This window comes from Glycine soja, chromosome 10, assembly GCF_004193775.1.
Source record: "Glycine soja cultivar W05 chromosome 10, ASM419377v2, whole genome shotgun sequence".
Lineage (NCBI taxonomy): Eukaryota > Viridiplantae > Streptophyta > Magnoliopsida > Fabales > Fabaceae > Glycine > Glycine soja.
Window position 1 is genome coordinate 31470593 of NC_041011.1, and position 15656 is coordinate 31486248.

General features: G+C 32.6%; 1 pseudogene; it reads left to right on the forward strand.

Moving 5' to 3' along the window:
* Positions 1-560: 560 nt before the first annotated feature.
* Positions 561-1862, forward strand: LOC114371632 (annotated as a pseudogene).
* Positions 1863-15656: the final 13794 nt, after the last annotated feature.

Sequence of the window (15656 nt, forward strand, 5' to 3'; positions counted from 1 at the left end):
AATAATATGCTAAAGTTCTTATTGTTTATTGAGCTTGACCAATTCTGAATCTGATGCATTTAGCAAACTCTCTTGAAGTCTATGTAGCTGGAAAGTTAGGTGTTAACAAATTCTCAGCTATTCATGTTCTAAGAATGTAGTCTTGTCCTCAGAATTACAAACATTGTAAATGTTAACCCTTATTTCTAACATTCTCCATTGGCTTGTGAATAGACTGGTAAAATGTGAGCTTGAATTGACCTAACCAAATTAGTTGCAAAAATAGTTTCTGTCTGAACTCTGGTAAAATGTGTACCTTTGTTGTGTTTAGTTATCTTATATAAAGGCTAACAAATGTGTTGATGCTAATGAACCTTTAAAATGTCAATTTCAGGACTTTTATAGTTTTTTATTTTATTTCATTTTGGAGTTACAATTTTTCCTACTTAATGGTTATGGTTTAGCATATATTCTTTGTATGTTGTGTAAATGGCAGTTCAAGCTCTGCAAGGTTAGGTCAGTGCAGTTTGGCCAGAAAGGTATCCCATACCTGAACACCTATGATGGTCGCACCATCCGTTATGCGGATTGAGGCTTCGAAATAACTGACAGATATTGAGACCCAGAGAAAACAGGAAGCAAATGAATTTTCACTCAAATTGGAAAGCATGAGGAGAAAGTTGAAGGAGGCCATTGAAGAGATTGATGAGTCAAAGGAGCTTGAAATGAAATTGGCTGTGACAATATCAGATGTTGATTTCTTGCAGAATGAGTTAAATTCAGTTAAGGAAATGGATAAAAGGGTTCAAGGAGATGGGAGTACAAAGCAATTGGAAGGAAGATTCAAAAAAGGGGAGGAATTAGAAGACTCTATAGTGTTACAAACTATAACAGAAGAATTGGATGCAGCTAGGAAAGAATTAGGTTTGGTTAGAGAAGAAGGTTTGCAATTTATGGCCTCTTTGGATGTCATAAGAAATAAGTTGAAGCATGTCACTGCTGAGACAGATAGGTTGAAGAAGAAGGAAGGGAAAGTAGACTCAATAGTTCAAAATCTCAATTTCAAGATTTTGAGAGCAAAGTCTAAATTAGAAGCTATGTCTGCTGCTAAGGAAAAGGCCAGATCCATAGTCATGAGTCTGTCTCGTACTCTTGAAAAGCTAAAGACAGAAACAGAAGAAGCAAAAAAGGAAAATGAGGATGTAAGCCAGGAGGTTGCAGCCACCAAGGAAGAAATTCAAAAATTTGAGTTTGATATAGACTTGACCGAGGAAAGATTGCAAGGTGTCATGCATGAGCTAGAAGTAGCCAAAGCATCTAAAGCTCTAGCCTTAGAGAAGCTGAAAACTCTTACTAAGAGTACCATGAGAGAAAGAGCTTTAACAACACATCATAGTTCCATGATCACTATCTCAAAATTTGAGTATGAGTATCTAACAAATCATGCAGCCTCAGCAGAAGAAATTGCTGATAAAAAAGTAGCAGCAGCTGAGGCATGGATTGAAGCTCTAAAGGCCAGCGAGAAGGAAATATTGATGGAAACAAAAATAGCTCAAAGAGAACTCAAAGAATCAAAATTGGAGCAAGAGCTGGAGGTTTACACCAAAGAGAAGATGCTTTCAAGAAGAGTTAGTAGTAGTGAGGAGCTTGACAATTGGCCAAGAAAACGTGAGAAGAGTTCATCCAAGAACTTCCAGAGAGCCATGTCTAGAAAGAGCATAAAACTTAATGACACTATAACTCCTGCAAGGGGAGCAAAGTTTCAAAAGATTGCTTCACATGTAGCTCGACATATCAGTCCTTTTACTATTAAGAAGAGAAAAAAGGTAATACCAAATTTGACAAAGCTTTCTAGGGGCAAGAAAAACAATAGGGATAGATAGTGAATTCAAAATACAAAAAGTGATAATTATGGCTCTTTATCACTGCTAAAATTTAGAAGCAGCGAAGAGTGTGTGTGAGGCAACATATCTATTAGTGATTGCCATGCAATTCCCATCACAGAACCCAAGTTCTCACTATGTCCCTTTTTCCCTTCCTTTTCATAATATCATTCCCACATGGCTCAAGTGTTTTTTATCATTGTTCCATTCATAACAACGATAAAGGATTTTACTTCTAATTACTAAGACAATTTTTTTTTTTAGAATTGTAAAAATAAATGATAATTGATTATTGATGCACCTGTGGTGCTATTTAGAATGCAAGCCACTAATAAATTTTATTAAAAAATAATTCTTACACAATAAATTCCCATTAGAGCAAGATTTTTTTTCTTCTCCGACGAAAGGGAAGGATAGAATAGAGAATCCAAAATATCTGATAGCAACACCCAGGAAGAGACAGACACAGTACCTCAGGTCCATGAAGGCAGGCCCAAGAGAGGCACCACACGTCCTGTCCACTTGAAGGACTATGTGTAAATTGCTGCAAGTTCACTAAATGTATTCAAACTTGATCTTCCAAGTTCACTACAAGCTGGCCTTAGTGGCCAGTTATTAGAGATTGAAGGTACAGACTAGAGTCATCGGGTTCTTAGTCTAATTAAGATATTACCATACAACTTAGGGGTCAAGACATGTCTTAAATCTGGACAGAATAGTATGTCGTGTGTATGCACTGCATGCTGGAAATACTATATCGATTAATGATATGACCAAAATAAAGTTTATAAGTAAAAGACAATTTTTACATTTTGAGTTACCTTTTGGGGTTGAACTAGACCCAAATCCAAATATCTAAGGACTAACACTGCAAAATTGCATTGCAGGGGATGGTTTTAATTTTAAGCTTCCAATTACAAGGATTTGTATTACTTGATTGTTTCATGTGTATATTCTTATTTCATTTTCGACTTCTTTTGCCTCTTGTCTCCTTTTCATCTCTAGATGTCTATGACAAGTGTCCAACTTTAATTGATTTCACGAAGACGCAAAATGGATCGCATCATCCCAAGAGACTTCTATGCGAAAAGTCTTTGGCACTTGGCTGTTATGCATGACAAACTGTCGTTCCAACCATAGATTGGTCTTATGACAGCAAATCCTTAACTACGTATGATTGTGATGTAAATTGACTCATTACCCAGAAACACAAATCAATTAAACTTCATATTTTAATTGCCAAGAGAAAAGTTAATGATTTTAAGTTTTAATTTGATAATTTATTTATTTTAATTTAACTTTCCAACTTAGACTTATATATCTCAATTGTCTTGCCATTGAAATACTATTAAATTTCATCATTTATTTGATAGAATCGATCTCATAATTTTTTTTGAATAATCCCACTAAATATTTAGTTGCTTTACCTTTTATTATCTTTTTCCTTTTCTTCCTATTAGTAAAAAATAAAAACAAAGTTGTCTAAAAGAAAGAGGATGAAAGGTATGGTGCATAAAACCCCAAACTCAAATATCTTTTCCCCCCTTTCCATCATTATTGAAATTAAAACTATTCTAAACTAGAGTTAAGGTTCAATTTGTATTATAGAACACCTGAGTCCAAAAAAGGCATAACCAACTCATGTAGCAAAGTATTGACCAAGGTCAACACCCACTCGGGTGTACGACTCCTATAATATTAGTATATTTGGATGCAAGTAAATTGAAAGACACGCAACCATGAATTGAATCCAGATACACACTACATAGGTGAACAATTAATTATCCTTCAAAAAGCAACTACAAAATATAAAATATACACTACATATTTAAGAAACAACATACACTATCAGCCTTGTTTACTTTGTGAATTGCTTATCAATATCCTTCAGTAGGGGATTTCTTCATTTTCACTAGAACACTCACAGTTCGGACGAATATATGAACAAGGTTCGGAGATTTTATGAGCTCTTTATCAAAATAGCATGATAATTAAGGCTTAACTTCCCTATTATTCATACTAATCAATATCTTTTTAATTGTCAGCTTGTGTTTCAAGATAGCATGACATCACAATTGCAATTCTCACTAACAAAATCATCAGCACAACAAAGCATACAAAAATATCAAGGAAATGTATCTTCATCACCTCGTACCTCGATCAGCTGACCACTAAAACCCAATCAAATGTATCTTCTAGCTATAGAGTTCCTGGGAAACAAAAGATTAGAAGGATCTTAGATTACTAATTGTATGATGCAAGTATTTGCAAGACACAAAATTTTCATGACATGCCACCAACCCATACAGATTATTATTGGTAGGTAGGTATCCTACAAATAAAAAGCCCCACATGTCCTATAACGGATCATCACAGAAGGAAGGCTTAGCTGAGGCTTCATCTTGGTTCAAGGTATCCTACAAATAATTCCTTAACATGGATTATCAGCAACATTTAATTAGATTGGTTCTTTGAGACAGTATTACGATAGTGAGGATAAGAAAGCCATTTGATAACAACATTTCAAATAGTGCAAGACAACCTCACAGGATTGAAAAGCAAATTAAATTGTTTCATTTAGACGGAGACACTGCTGAGATACTAGAGTTAACAGTTCATAAGCAAATTAATTTTAAAATATGAGAGGGAGCAATCACACAAACACTTATGAGTTAAATTATTCAGGTTTACTAATACAATTTCAGCAATTACTTTTAATTTGTCCTGCTGAAGAGTTGAAAGATCCTTGGTTTCTTTTGCAGGCCAAAGTAAAGCCACAACATTTAGAGAAGAGCAACAACAAATCTCATATGAATTTGATACCAAGTTGGATGCAGTTCCTGTAGTAAACCCTACAACTCCAGCCACAGCAAATTTATTTCCTACACTAAACCCAACAACAATTTCTCAAGCACCTGGCTCAGCAGGACAAACCACACCCACAACCCCATACATGAACCCTACAAACCCATACACAAACCCCACAACACCAAAAACAAGCCCTACAAACCCATAGTTGTCTTCCTTTCATTTGCCTTTTTCAAAAAGGTCATATAGGCTTTTACCTTCTAGGTCTTTCAAAAGTGAAAAATCAAACAAAAACAAAGCACAATGACCAACAAATCAAGTGAGACAGTGACTCCTCAAAGCTCAAAACACAGAACAATAAAAGGAAAAGTAGAACATTGTTACATTTGCCATGGTGCTATACGTATTACAACACACACCTACCTACCTACCCATTAGGCATTCAAAGGACACAAATCAATATGAATTACCTCACTGAAAATGACACCTTGCGAGCATGAGTGAGCACCCCAAACGGAATGCAAAGTCAGCACCCCAAACAGCCCACGACAATGACGACAAACCAACTCCTTCGAGCTACCACGACTTCCACAAACCAACTCCTTGCAACACACACAAACAAACATCCTTGCAGTGAGCACAAGTTCCCCAAACAAACAAATAAAGATGAAGAAGAAGAAGAAGAAGAAGAAGAAGAAGAAGAAGAAGAAGACAACAGAGCCTAAGGTCGTGAAGAAGAAAAACAAATTGTACCTAGGTAACGTGGATAAGTCGTACAAACAAGCTAAAGAACCTGTACTCATGATCGCAAAGAAGAAGCAAAGACGAAGCAGAAGAGAAGAACAGAGGACGAGGAAAATTGTAGGGCTCGGGTTCTGAAATTTTAAAATATATAAGTCCAACATCGGTTTTCAATAAAAAAAAACCGATGTTAACCCAACGATGTTAACGTTAACATCAATTTTCTGAGAAAAACCGATGTTAATGAATATATATTATTTACATTTATGCCACTGCGTTTAGATTAACATTGGTTTTGTCCAAAACCGATGTTAATCTGCCGATGTTAAAACTGCTTTTTGTAGTAGTGTCAAATTGACTGGGCCCACCTTGTCAGATATCGCATGCAAAAAGCATTGCGATCAAATGCACCCCTTCCTTATCCTCATCTAATTACTCTATTCTTGCATCATTTCAATGTCCCTCTTGACTTTGAGACATTTGTTCAAATCAAGAGATTATTTTCTATCGGGGAAGGAGTTGTTACTTCCTTCGGATACCGCAAAGAGCGTGATGGCTCTTGGGTGAAGAAGGACGTTCTTGCACAGGCTGCAGAGGATCGCTCTCCATCACCACCTCCTCAGAGGGATGACTCTTCATCCCTTATGCAAAACATTCTAGACAAGTTGGATGGTCTCCACACCTTCGTCGGTGAGCATTTTGACTCCTTGGACAGCCGCATTGATGCCATTGATGCACGGTTTGCAGGAATGGATACACGCATCTCTCAGCTTGAGGAGGATGTGAGTTTCATCCATCAGTGCTTCGACCTTCCACCACCGCCTTCATAGATTTAGATTATTATTAAATTTTAAGTCGTGTATTTCGCTATGTCTTATGACTTTATGTTAGTTATTTATTTTTTGAACTTGGTTACCTAGTTTACTTATTTGGTACTTAGTTGATTATGACTGAACTTGGTTATTAAGTTGATGTGTTTAAACTTGGTTATTTTGTTGATATATGACTATGACTAAAATTTATGAATGTGTTATTTTGTTTTGTGTTTGTGTTAAAATTATTTGTGTATGATTTTATTTTTTCACGCACTTTGGCTTTTTGATGTTGCCAGAGGGGGAGAGAATAATGAGTATTTTAGAAACCAAGATATTATATTAAGCATGAATTCAAAAAGAAAGGGGGAGAAAGAGATGAGTGAATGATAGAACAAATCTTGCATGTATTCTCTTGATTTCAGGTTTGTCATCATCAAAAAGGGAGACATTGTGGAAGCAAAGCTTCCAAGTTTATTTTGATGATGCCAAAGACTCAAGACAAGAATCAAGATTCAAGCAAGTTTCAAGAATCAAAGAGTCATTCAATCAAGAATCAAAGAGTCATTCAATCAAGAATGAAGATTCAAGAGAAGACTCAAGATATGCAAGAACCTCAAGAAAAGCATCAAGATAAGTATAAAAAGAATTTTTCAAAGAAAAGATTGAATAACACAATTTGTCCAAAAGAATTCTTCAAAGAAAAATCTTTTACCAGAGTTTTTACTCTCTGGTAATCGATTACCAGAAGCCCAAAACAGTTTTATAATTGTTTTACAAAGTAGTAATCGATTACCTTGTACATGTAATCGATTACCAATGTTTTTGAACGTTGAATTTCAAATTTCAAGAGTCACAACTTGCGATAAAATATTTTCAAACTTTTGTAATCGATTACACAACATTTGAAATCAATTACCAGTGTTTCTAAACGTTGGTTTTCAAATCTAAACATGAAGGGTCACAACTATTGATGCGTAATCGATTACACTATAATAATAATCGATTACCAGTGATTGGTTTTGAAAAATAAATTGCCAAGAGTCACAATTTTTAAAGTGACTAGTTTTTGAAGAATTTGCCAAGTGTCACAACTTTTAAAGTGACTAGTTTTGAAGAGAGTCACAACTTTTAAAATGACTAGTTTTGAAGAAATTGTCAAGAATCACAACTTTTAACATGGTTTCTTCAAGAGCCATCAAATGGCTATAAATATGTGACCATGGTACGAATTTTATAACGGATTTTCATTCATTCATTCTAAACATCTTTCTAAGAGTTTTTTGTTCAATACTTGCTTTGTCAAGAAAAGTTCATAGTGCAAAAACTTGTGCTATTCTATTTTCCTCTCCTCCTCCATTCTTACAAAAAGCTTTTCAAGAGACCTACTCTTGGTGACTTTTTTCAAGAGAAGGTCTTCTTGGTTGAACACTGAACACAAGGGATCCATGTTCCTTGGGGTTTATTGCAAGAAACGGGATTTGCTTCTTGGTTGATCACTGGACACAAAAGACCAACGTCTTTTGGGTTCATTGCAAGAAGTGGGTACAACTTCTTGGTTGGAAGGTCTTCTTGGTTGAACACTGAACACAAGGGACCAATGTTCCTTGGGGTTTATTGCAACAAGCGGGATTTGCTTCTTGGTTTATCACTGAACACAAAAGACCAACGTCTTTTGGGTTCATTGCAAGAAGTGGGTACAACTTCTTGGTTGAACACTGAACACAAGGGACCAACGTTCCTTGGGGTTCATTGCAAGAAGTGGGCATAACTTCTTGGTTGTAATCACTGAACACAAAGGAGGGGATTCCTCTGTGGTTCATTGCTTGTAAAGGATTTTACAAGGATAGTGGAAATCTCAAGCGGGTTGCTTGGAGACTGGATGTAGGCACGGGTTGTGACCGAACCAGTATAAATCCGGTTTTGCATTCTCTCTTCCCTTAATCTCTTTTACTTTTTGTTGTGTTTATATTTCTTTAAAGTTACTTCTCCTTATTTATAATTCGAGTAACTTATAATTAAAGAAATAATTGAATCTAGGGAATATCTAAGAAAGGGAAATTTTCAATTAGGAATAGTCAACGAAATCTTAATTCAACCTCCCGTTCTTAAAATTTCTGAGGCCACTTGTCTAACATGACATAATAATTTTTTAAAAAATCTTTAAAAAAATTACTACATATAATCCCAGTCAGGCAAGGAGTACACGTGGCACCGCGCATCGCATGTCAACGTGTCCAGTTAACGACCATGTAAGAAGTTAACAGATCCTAATTAACAGCAGGGACCTCAAACAAAACTTTTAAATTATTGGGGTCCGATTCAAAGGAAAAGTTTAATAGGGACCTGATGTCAAAAATGGGTATATATCAAGGACCAAAAACATATTCAAGCCAATAATTTAATAAAGAGTAAGATAATATTTTTACTATAGTAAAAGAAAAATTACTCGGGAAAGTAAGATTCCGACCTCCGTTCATGGGGAAGTTTTCATGGGAAACTAATTAAAAACATCCTTTCTCGAAGTATTAATTTTAAAAAATTGATAACAAACATGGGAAACTAAGTTTCTCAACTTATGATTCTCAAAAATAAAAATTTTCTCCCTTACCAAATGTCCCCTAAAAGCAATGTGTTATTTGTATTGAAAAGGCTAAAGTCAATTGAATGTCATTATTCAACCCCATTTCTAGTGAACAACTAACTCGTTCCAAAGGTAACCTGAATAACCATAACTACAAAGTTGATTAATCGGAGAAGAAAAGATACATTGTATTTTTTTACTTCTTTTCAATTGATTGTTTTGTGGAAGAAGGAACCCGAGAGAGGAAAAGAAAAAAAAAAAAAAATAAAACTCAATAATAGTGATAGGTTTTAGTTGTTAGTTAAAAACACTTATTTTGAATATGCACGTTTAGTTGTAATTAAAAACTGCTATAAGTAATTAGTATTGTTTGGAATATAATGGAGACACGAGGGCAAGTAAAATTTTCAATATTTATAAACTTATGTGTGTCAGGGGTGTTATAGAATCATTTGTCAAAAAGTAAAACTTTGGGAATAAAAATTACAATTATGCCTAAATATTTTTAAATTTTGCAAGTGTTGTTTCAGGAAATCCAATGTGGTTGTGTCATTTACCATGGATGGAGAATAGTTTAAGCATAAAACAATAATATTATGGAACTTAAAAATACTTGTAAAACAATTAAGTGTGACATGAAAATGATTTATTTATCCTTTTTTATGCAAGAAAAAGTACATAAGATGATGCTACTTTTATAATATTAAAATTTGGTAAGATTTATCAATATGTGTTGGCCCCGGAGATACTAGGTTTTATTCCCTTAAGGTATCAAGTTTTAACCTTGTGGATGGAAAAAAATGTGGTTTCAGGAGAGACACTACTAAAGGTGGTTAGCCAGATTCTCCAATGGAGATTAGTTAGTTGTCAACAAAGCTAGTAGATATTATGCATTAATATCATAGTAACTAAAAAAAATTATTTGTGATTTAATTGTTTTCTATTTCATTTTGATTTAGTTAAGAGCAGTAGCAATGTATTGTGTGATCTTATGAGTCCAATGGGATATTATTTAACAAGTGTCCAAAGCTATTGTGAAAAGCAGTAGCAATGTATTGTGTGATCTTATGAGTCCAAAATGACAAAAACTAGCTTACAATACCATTGCAATACACGCAAAAGCATCTCAAGGTTGATTCACTCATTAGAATATTCTATTATTTGAAATTTCCTCTAACATTTGAATTTCAAGTGTATAGAGGCAAAGACAAGATGGAAGGTTATTAGCGACAAAATCATTCTTACAAGTAAGAGTCACAAACATAGTGTATTGTTGTCTTTAAAAGATGTCTCAAGGATCAACATAAAGCACAAGACTTCATTGAATATTTACAAGTGCTGAAATTCTATTAAAAGTATTGGACATTCAAAAGCAGAACTTAGAGAGTTTAATTATTTTATCATTTGCTTAAAAAAGTTATTTCATTGTATTCAAGCTTAAGTGCATACACTCTCTCTGAGAGATTTGAATATTGTATTCACTTAAACTGTTGCTTGAAAAGCTAGTAGTGACTTAGTGATTAAAGAATAATTAGGTGTTCTTAATCTTAGTGAAAGATTAAGAGTAAGAAAGAAGTGACATAGATAATACTTGTTGTATCCAAGAGTGATAGTAAAAACTTGTTTGTAACCAATTATAATTAGTGAAACTCTTTACAATTTATGAAAGAACATTACGTATCTCAGGTTAAGTGAACCAATATTAACACTATGCTTTTACTATAGCTTATGTCATAACTTTTAGTTTATTCTTAGTTACTTCTATCTTATCTTTGGATGCACAAGTTTAGTAAAAACTATCTTTGCAAAATTCTGTTATTAACATTTGGATGCGCTGGTTAAGATTGTTTTCTAAAACTCTTTATCTTAAAAACCAATATTAGCATTGTACTTCAAGTTTTTGTCTAATACAATATTCAACACCCACCTTTCTAATGTGATATTTATTGTTTCATTATTGATTTTAAGTTTGTTATTTTCCCAAACTTAACTATGTGGTTAGAACTTTGGAACTCTAACCTAGTTCATAAAACAATAATATTGAAAAGATTGAAAGAAATAATGTATTTTACTTAATCAATTATTAGAAGAAAATGAGAGTGATACATATATACTCAATAAACATGTATTATATTTATTTTATTTAATATATAATATTTATTGTTAAAAATAATGTTTTTTTAGAACCAATATATATAGTATTTACTAATGTCACTTAAGATTTTCTAAGAGAAATATCATTTAAGACACCGTGTATTATATTGAATAAATACTATAATTAATATATTATAAATAAATTTGATTTTCCAGTAACATTAAATACTACATTAATTAAATATAGTAATAGCCAATTACTGTTTTAATAACTGATTTTTGAATGTGTACTTTTTTTAGTCCTTGAAATTTAAAAATATTTCTATAGTCCCTGAATTTTAACATTGTTTTTTAAGTCCCTGACATAATAAATTGATACTTTGGTAATTTGTAGCTGTTATAATTTAATTTTTATTTTTTAGCCGCTTGAATTTACATTTTAAAACTATCACTTAGTGTTAAAAACCATCAATTTCTTATGCTAGAGACTAAATAAAGTAATTTGTCAATGTTCAGGGACTGAAAAAAGCACATCTCCAAATCCAAGGACTAAAATAATAATTAAGCCTATAGTAATACATAGCCAAGTTAAATAACAATTAAATGTTGAAATGTTATATTTATTAAATGTAATATATAATTAAATTAAATAATAGGCTAAAATACAATTTTTGTCCTCCTATTTTTCCCAATATGCTATTTTAGTCTCCTTATTTTTTAATTGATATATTTTGTCATTCACTTTTAAAAAATCTACAAATTTATTCCCTCTATTTTTTTAATTGACACATGTAGTCACTTTTAAAATATGTGATTGTAGTCTCCTTGGTCAATTTTAGGTTTATTGTCTGTGTTCTTTTTTTAATTATCTTTTAATAAATTAAGTTTCTTAGCAATTATATAATTTAAAAAAAAATATTTATCACCTGGATAATAAACAAACATGTGGTAAACATTTACAAAATACATAATTGAATGCTTGAAATTGGACACAAGGATTAAAATTGTAAATTTTTTAAAAGTGGGAATGAAATATCTTAATTAAAAGATGAGGGATTAAAATAGCAAGCTTTTTAAATATTAAGAATTAATTAAAAAATGAAGGGACTAAAACTGTAAATTTGCAAAAATAATGGACGGAAAATTTCATTCTAGCCTAAACAATATCATTAAATAAATTATATTTATTATTTTTTTCAATGGAAATGGATTAGTCAATTTAAATAAGGATGACAATATATTAGGACAAACATGGGATTGAAATTAAATTTCTCATTTAATATTTGTGTTCAAGTCTATTTTATTTATATGTAGATTTGACCATCAATGAATTTAAAATAATAATTATCTTTCATTTTAATTTTATTTTTTTTAAATAAAAAATTCTTTCTCTAGAATAAAATAATTAAAATATGTATTTGAATGATGAAATTAAATTATTTCTTAATATTTTTCACTCATATTTTTTATTTTTATTAATTATATCCTTTTTTAAGATCATTATTAATTAATTAATTAATTATATTCTCTTTTTTGCTGAATTTCTTGGGCAATAAGTCCCAATTAATTATATCCTATTATCTCTTTTTTTTTTTGGCGTTACAATGCATTCATTATTATATTATATTTCAATTGCATATAATTTAATTTAAAAAAGTGCTAATCAGTGTCTAAGTGTATTATTTAAGGATTTTAAAATAGATAAATAATATTTAGATGTAAGAAAAATTGTGTTGTTTATTATTATTATTATTATTTGCATTTTTTTATATTTACACAATATAACTTTTCCTTCTAGTTCCTTTAAGGAATGAATGACAGGATATTGAATATAAGACCTTTAATTTATCTTATTTCTTTTATGATATTTTAAATAGAATTTAATGACTACGAATCGATAAAGTTTAATATAATATTATTATTTTAATCTCAGGGCATGTTTATGTTTCTCTCTTAGCTCATTTGGTTTCTTCTACTTCCTCAAAATCAACACAAAATTGTGTTTCTTTTGAGAGTTTTTTAGTGAGAAAAAGACAGAGACAGACACATAGAGAGCAACTTTGTTAGATTTCAATCATTTTGAGAATATCGATTTTTCAATTTCGTGTCTTCCATTTTCCGGTTCAATTTTTAGGTACGATATAAAATGAATAATCACACTCTCACATTTTCACACTTCACTTTTGAAGCTCAGTTTTGAACCAATTTTGGATTCGATTGGTCTCATTTGTTTGGTTTGTGTCAAAGTGTGAACCTTTGAGGTTTTTTTTCTGCCACCCATTTGCTTTTTTGCTTCCAAGATTGGTTTTTTTTATTCTTTTCATTGTCCTTACTAGAAAACTTTTCGTGGGAATTCTCTATTTTTTTTGTTCTTCGAACCCTTTATTTGTTTCGATCCTTTTTTTTTTGTTTTGTTCATTTCGTCAGTGACAAGTCCATGTCTAAGATTTCTTGCGTCTTTCTCGAAATCCAGATATAAATGATTAATCTTCTTCCACTAGGAGGAATCAACCAGATGGCAGAGCATTCTGTCATAGTTTCTCCCATCTGCATGTCATCTAAGGTTTTTTTGCGTCATCTGCATTAGGAAACAAACGCTTAAACCTTGGAATGATTGAAAGATACCATAACACCTACGCTGGAGAGCCTTTCTCTGTTCTTTCATCACTACTGTACTCGTCAACATCCTTCACTTTGTATCGTGATACCCCACACCTGGGACATTTATGCATTTCTTCAAACTCATGTTTGTACAGTATGCAATTATTAGGACATGCATATACTTTTTGATACTCCATACCCATCAGACACAATATTTTATTCGCCCAATAGTAACTTTTTGGCAACGTGTTTTCCTCTTGAAGCATATCTAGCACTACCTGAAGCAGTGAAGTGAAGCTTTTGTCACTTCACCCATATCTGGCCTTGACATTAACCAAACTTAACACCGCTGGCAACAGTGTCAAAGACTTCTTGCACCCTAAATACAAAGGCTTCCTCGAATCACTTTCCAATGTATCATATATAGGGGCATGTTCTTGTCGAAAAGACTCTTGTTCGAGATCACAAATCATATACTTTAATCTATCTCTCATTTCTACATCAACCGGTTTATGTCAATTTGGAAACACATATAAAAGATGAAAAACTCCAAGAAGTCAAATAGGCTTGTAATACAACTCAAAATAATGAAAAATTTTCAAGCAAATCAAGCATACACATTGTTTTTTAATTTTTTTATTGTTATGGACTTGTATTTTAATGTTGATCTTTATCACCTTTTCTCGCTCATTTCTTTTTTGTTTTTGTTCATTCTTTTTCCATTGTTTTCATCCAGATGTCTATTTATTCAGTTAAAATGTCAGCTCAAAACTCAAAGTATTCAAGCCATAGCGGAGTTAAGAAGACAGTGTGCCAAAATTGACAACAACCAAAATTTCTACCTAGAAATCAAGAGTAGAGTTTAGGTTGCTTAAGACTTGGATAGTTATAATTTGTTTGCTTATACTCAATTGTCGTTGATAACACAATTCAAGAGAGCTTAAGACTTATTTTGATTCATGAATCCAGCCACAACTCAGCACCACAACTCAATTTCTTCATTGGCATCATATAGGAAACTTAGAAAACATGAAAAGTTCAACAAGACTACTTCTAGGAATTGATTTAGAGCATGTTATGAACTAAATAACATGCATGAATTAGACCCAAAATTCGAATGATAGGCTAAAAATTGCAGGAATACATGAACAAATGTATCTAGAATTCAATCAACAAAGTCAAAATTCAGCATAAACTTAGATCATAATGTGATAATAATTATGACTAAACATGACTCTAAGACAACATGAATGAAGTGATTTACACTTAAATTACAAAAATAAAATTATGCAATAATAGACTAGCAGACAAGTATGTTCCCTAATCTATGCTAACCAATCTTGTGAGGATAGCACTACCATTCTTCTAATAGAATTTGTTATTACTTCTTCAGACAAAATCCGTTAAGTGCTTGGGTGGTATAATCTTCCTTTTAGGCCTTTCTATGTTGGCTGTTGCAGTGCCCTTATGTCATCCAAAAATGCCTTGTCCTCAAGGTTATAAGTAGACTTTAAACTAGCCAAATCTTGCCACGAGGTGTCATCAAGAGATAAGCCTATCCGCTGCACTAAAACCATCAATTGAGGTTTAGAAGTACTGTGAATCCAGTGAGTGTCTAGAATAGCGAGTGGGGTGATGACTAGTTGATTGTCAATTGTAATTGGAGGTAAAGCAATGGGAGGACCTGCAACAGTTCTTGACTAGTGAAATGGCTTTAGAATGGAATAGTGAAAAATAGGATGAATGCGAGATCCTTCCGGCAACTCTAGCTTATAAGCTATGTTTCCTATCTGCTCCACGATTTTAAATGGACCATAAAAACACTTTGGAAGCTTAGAGTAGGATGATCCTACAGCAGAGAGTTGGCAATGAGGGCATAGCTTAACCATAACCCAATCTCCAATTCTAAAACTCACTTCTTTTCTATGATTGTCAGCATGGAGCTTCATCCTTTCCTGTGCCTTAATGAGTTTCCTTCACAAACATGTGAATAAAGATTCCCTATTGGTTAATATGTCATCCGCTACATCAATTTTCAATGTTCCTACCAAATACTGTGGAATCATTGGAGGTTTCTTGCCAAAGGTAACTTCAAAAGGTGAAACACTTGTTCTCGGGTGTTGAGAGGTGTTGTAAGACCATTCATCCGACATC